The 5,743-nt window shown below is 40.4% G+C and overlaps 1 long non-coding RNA gene across 1 annotated transcript; it reads left to right on the forward strand.

Annotated features, from left to right (window-relative positions):
• The first annotated feature begins 1,939 nt into the window (after nt 1-1,939).
• On the forward strand, nt 1,940-3,334 carry LOC308404494. Its single transcript, XR_013973136.1, has 3 exons — nt 1,940-1,965; nt 2,375-2,579; nt 3,229-3,334. It is a non-coding gene; the product is annotated as an uncharacterized lncRNA (long non-coding RNA).
• Nucleotides 3,335-5,743: the final 2,409 nt, after the last annotated feature.

The following is a 5,743-nucleotide window of genomic DNA, read 5'->3' on the forward strand; positions in this document are numbered from 1 at the left end:
AAAATATAAACGCAACACCTTTGTTACTGCTCCCATTCCCCATGGGATGGACGTAGAGACCTAAAATTCATTCCAGATACACAATATAACCATCCCTCCCAAACAGTGGTCACAAATCAGTCCAAATGTGTGGTAGTGGGCACATCTGCAATATTGAGATAATCCATCCCACCTCACAGGTGTGCCACATCAGGATGCTGATCTGACATCATGAGTAGTGCACAGGTGTACCTCAGACTGCCCACAACAAAAGGCCACCCTGGAATGTGCAGTTTTGTCTCACAGCAAAATGCCACAGATGCCACAAGCAATGAGGGAGCGTGCAATTGGTATGCTGACAGCAGGAATGTCAACCAGATCTGTCGCCCGTGCATTGAATGTTCATTTCTCAACCATAAGCCGTCTCCACAGGCGTTTCAGAGACACAGAAGTTCAACTTAAAGCGCAGCTTTATTGCTGGAAACCCTCTTACTAACTAAAGGCATCAAAGACAAACAAAAATGCTGGTGGACTAAAACACTGAAGCAGAAAACACTGAACTGGAAACAAAACACTGAACTGGAACTGGAAACAAAACACTGGCAACACGGAGGCAAAACACACACAGCTTGTTGAGGGTACGACGCAACACTGACTCAGAGAAACACAGGGTCTAAATACACTGGGAAGTAACGAGAAGAATGAGACACAGAAGGAGAGCACAGCTGGGGGAAATTAGAACTGACGAGACAAGCAAAGCAGGACACATTCACATAAGTCACGGACCTTCAAAGTAAAACAGGAAGGATCACACAGAGACGCGAACTTGACACCGTGGAGACAGCAACTAAGAAACACAGAGACATAAACCATAAGGCAGAGGACTCTAAGAACCGATAGACACGGAGGGGAACTCAAACATGCAGACACAGACTTACAGAACAGAGGGGACACAGAGAAACGAGAAGGGCAAGGGATCGAAACTAGAAACCATCGAATAACTCACACCAAGTACAATAATACAAAAATCACAAAGAACTAAAACGCTGGGTCAGGAGACCCAGGACCCTGACACATTCATCTTAGCCAAACCCGTTCTCATTCCCGACGCGTAAAATACTGACGATTTGTCACGTCCCTTAACTTCTCATGCTGACGCTAAAGGTACCCTTCCACGTTTTTATGCGACGCTGTGGGTTGTCAATTCATTCCAATATGAACCCGCTCGCGGCGATCAGAGACGCTTCGAGCAGAGGCTCCAGCCATCCATTTACTCCAATAATAACCCCGTCACAGCGAAACATGAGGCTGTGAAGCACAATCTAACTGGAGAACCGGGGACCCTCTCCGCGAACGGGTTCCCCCCCCCCTAATTTAATGCTTTCTTTTAATGACATCAACATTTCTCAACAAAAACACATGAAAGTATCACTGATAATTCAACAATAAAATCGCTTCATGTTGTGGCCATCACACAGTGTTTTCCAGTGATTCACGAGCTGAAAGTGCGCAGATTTAACGTACATAATCCTTTGTTAGGTTTATTACTTTCATTTCACACGTAAAACACATTTATAGATTCATCCACCACTCCTGTTAGTTTTGGATGCGCTCGGCTCCAACCAATCAGACCAATTTATGCAGACGGCGCACTAATCCCGTAACTGCACACTACCCATAATCCTCAACCGCCGTTGCTATGGAAATGAAGATAACAACAGCTTGGTGCTACCCGTTATTCCTTTATTTACTCTAAAATAATAACCAGCGATAATACGAAAATAAACTGGCCCAGTGTTTAATTATGTAATTACAAATTGCAATATTTATCTACAGCGCGCCTTTAGCGACATGTCAACAGATCTTAAGCAAGGCGATTGGATGGTTTTTTACTGCAATGCATCTTGGGAGTCATAGTAAATGTATCTTTCAACTCACGGTCCTGCAGCGAATTTTTCAACTCGACACGAGGCAGATCCTAGCTAAGTAAGTTGTGATAAACTGTGGGTAATTTGCATGTTAAACTGATATTAAACTTGAAATGTTTTCACAGAGCAGTCTGTGTACCAAGAGAACTACTTCTGCAAAAGTTTATTTAATTTTATTTTTGGTGATGTATTCTCATGTGTAAGACACTTGCTTGGCCACCCAGCTAATGTTAGTACTGCTCTATTTTAGCAATGTATCTTTTCTGTAATCAATTCAGTTTTTTTTAACCCTATTGACGTAATTAACTCAATATTAATGACTTTAATCTCGTAATTGATTTTTTTTCTAAATATGGTGTAATACTGCCTCGTAATATAAGTTATTTCTTTGGTCATGAATTATTTTTGTAGTCATTTAACCAAAACAGACCTGAAATGATCCCTACATGTTCCATTTTCATTTGCAGAAATGACAAAGCCAAAAACCAAACCATGCCCTTCCTGTCAGGCTCCAAACACCTGCAACAGGAAGACATGCAGTGGATGCCTGGGCAGCCTGAACGTAAAGGAGTGATTGAAAAAAAACAAGAACAGTTTAAAAACAGTAACTGGGCTGCCTCTGTTAAAAACAACAGAAATGCGAGCAGGATGGTTAATTCAGCCCAGTTGTCAGTAAGTTTAAAAGTTCTGATCTAATAAGTGGTTGGTCTGCTAGACAATTCTTTATTAATCACAGTTGTCAATGTTTTCTTGTATATCATGAAGTAAGAAACTAACAAGACATGTATATACACATAAAATATTAATTTATAAAAGAGCATAAATAAAAAAGTTATTCACATCAGAATAACACAATCGCACTAAAGACATCAAACTAGAAAAAACTTGTTAAAAACAATTTTTATTTAAGCTACTTCTGATTTTTAATTTAATCGGCTATTAACTTAGAGACAAAACATTTCAAGATGGATTTTATCATACATTTACAGGTTTGGTCACCATAAATACTTTTTAACTATCTACAACAATAAAACAACAAAGATGTGAAACTTAAAGGTTTGTTATACATCAATTTGCTTACATGAAAGACTGGCTGCATGTTTTTCTTTGTTGTTCTTGCAGGTTTCAAAACTACATGCCCTGGGCTACCAGCCAATTCTGTTTCTTGGACAGTTTGACCGTAAGTGCCGTATAGTAGGGGACGTGATCACTCAGATCTAACCAGCAGAAGGTGCTGCACGTGACATCCTCATGAAGATGAGGAAGCTTTATGAACACCTTCTGAGAAGTAAGATATGCTTTGTCCATTATCTGTAACCAGGTGTCCTTATCAGGTAGCCTATCCTAGCTGTCTTTGGGTGATACTCATGGTACACCCTAGATAAGAAGGCAGATCACCACGGGGTACACAGAGACAAACAAGATGGTGAGGATGAGGATAGTTAACAGTCACCAGCTATTCTATTCTATTCTACTCTACTCTGTTCTGTTCTATTCTATTATTCAGCCAAGGCTCAGACCAGTAACCTTCTTGCTGTGAGGTGACAGCTGCCCTACATGTCCTGTTGCTAATAGAGCAGGGCGATATGGCCAAAAATATTTATCACGATATATATTTGAAAATTTGCCATAACGATATAACTGACGATATAATTGATGCGAGACAAAATACAACTCCACAACATTACTAGCGCAAAAAGACAACCTTCCATTTATTTTCACTTAAACAAGAAGCTGGTTTTTATGTACATTAAAGCTTTATAAAAATGTAACAGTGCAAATGCAAATTCCTTGCTGAAAGTTTAACCAAAAGGCATTTCCAGTAGAAATGGGCTGACATATCCTGAGCATAACCATGTATAATATCCACTGAAGTTAAAAAGAGGTGCTTTGCAACATTAAACTGCAGTGTGCAGTGCGTATTTTTCGGACCATAAGGTGCACGGGATTATAAGGCACATTAAGCGAAACAAAGCAGTCAGATAAATCAAACTTTATTAAACTCATTCTTCTTGCTTCCTCCACTTCTGTACCATTGATTCATTAATGTTGAATTCTTTGGCAGCGGCTCTATTCCCATGTTGTTGCAGTATATTAATGACTAACCTTGTATTGTGGATGGATTATCTCAGTTGTTCTCCTAACTGAAGTTTGGTCCGTTTACAGCATCCTGCCATGCGATTGCATTTGTCTCTAACTATCAGGAACCTTCACGTTAACTTTTATAAGTGGAAAAGTGTTAGTGTTCGTCCTCCAGCTTCACTGTTTATGTTATGCTAACATAGCTGTGTCGCTAGCGATCACGTAGCACATCATTATATACCAGCTAGCTCAACTTCAGTAACCCTACAAACGTCACTGCTGTTTAGTTTCCTGTCTTCATTTATGTTGGAAGTGATAGCAGAGCTGTACGTTTGAATTTTTTCAGAAATCTCTCAGTCAGAACATGCTATATCATGCTTAGGTAACTAGCGAAACTAGCGAGCTAACTTCCGCTAGCTTCTGCTAACTTCTAACTCCGTTAAATATAATAACTTTTGTTTTCATGGAGTTAAACTTTATAGTTACACCTGGTAAAGCAGCAATGCTGATCGTTTTATTAAAGATGAAAGAATTTAGACAGTTTTTAACTCTCAGTGATGCTGCAGTGTTGTTTGACCTGAAGCATACAGAGTTTAGGACCCAGATTACTCCCAGATTTAAGAGCATCTTAGTCCAACAAATACGACAATGCATGTTCTGCAAAAAAATGTGCTTTGTTGTGTATCTGACGGACAAACACCAAACCAGTTCCACATCACGGAAGTTGCACCATTTTTACAAACCAATTCTGGTTCATCTGTTTCACTCAACAATCGGCCATGTGCGTATGAAAACAAAGGCACTGTGCGTTTTACTCCCATTCTATCGCGATATTTCATTTTCCTATCGTTGCCTAACATTATACCGGTATTACCGTGAACGGTATAATATGGCCCAGCCCTAATAGCTAAACTAATTAGCCGGTTTCCATTAATACACCCATCTCAAAACGCGCACTGCTGGTTTTACAAGGCTCTTTTCAGCCTAATGTAGCTAACGCTAATGCTAGAAACGAGCTAAAGCTAACATAAATTTATCATATGCGCCTTCACTGCCTGCAACACAATGCTGTCGATAAATAAACCAAGTTGGATTATTTTCTTACCGTAGTAACTGAAGACGAGCTGTGGCAGACGTTAAATTAAAAAAATGAGAAACAAGTCCACGAAAATGAAGATAGCGTGCTGCCGTAGTCCAAAGCAAAACTTGTGTGGAGCTGTACAGACGTTATCAGCGGTGGAGCCTGATGCAGTGCACTGATTGGCCCGTTTGAAATCAGGCGCCTTGATGTGAAACGGTGCTCTAAACTTCAGGGGAAAACGCCTGGTTTGGGGAGGAGGTTCTTTTAAAATCTTTTTTCTTCATATGATAATTAACTATGAATATGTCTGTGAAGGTTCTCAGTCATCCAGGTCATCGTAGTCAAAGGAGCTTGCAAAGAAAAGCGTCTGGACTTCTTTAAGTTGCTTGAAGAAGTGGATAAAAACATCAAGTTCACCAGGGAAGACACAAAGGACAACTGTCTGCCTTTCCTGGACTGCGCTGTGCACATTGAAGAGAACGGCAAACTCAACATCGAAGTTTACCGGAAGCCCACACACACGGACCAGTACCTCCTCTTTGACTCCCATCACCCTTTGGAACACAAACTTGGAGTAATTAGGACCCTACACCACCGGGCAGAACATGTTCCCTCTAAGCCTGAAGGGAAAAAGAAGGAACACACACATGTAAAGGAAGCACTCAAAACGTGC

This window comes from Rhamphochromis sp. 'chilingali' (assembly GCF_963969265.1).
Source record: "Rhamphochromis sp. 'chilingali' genome assembly, chromosome: 10".
NCBI lineage: Eukaryota > Metazoa > Chordata > Actinopteri > Cichliformes > Cichlidae > Rhamphochromis > Rhamphochromis sp. 'chilingali'.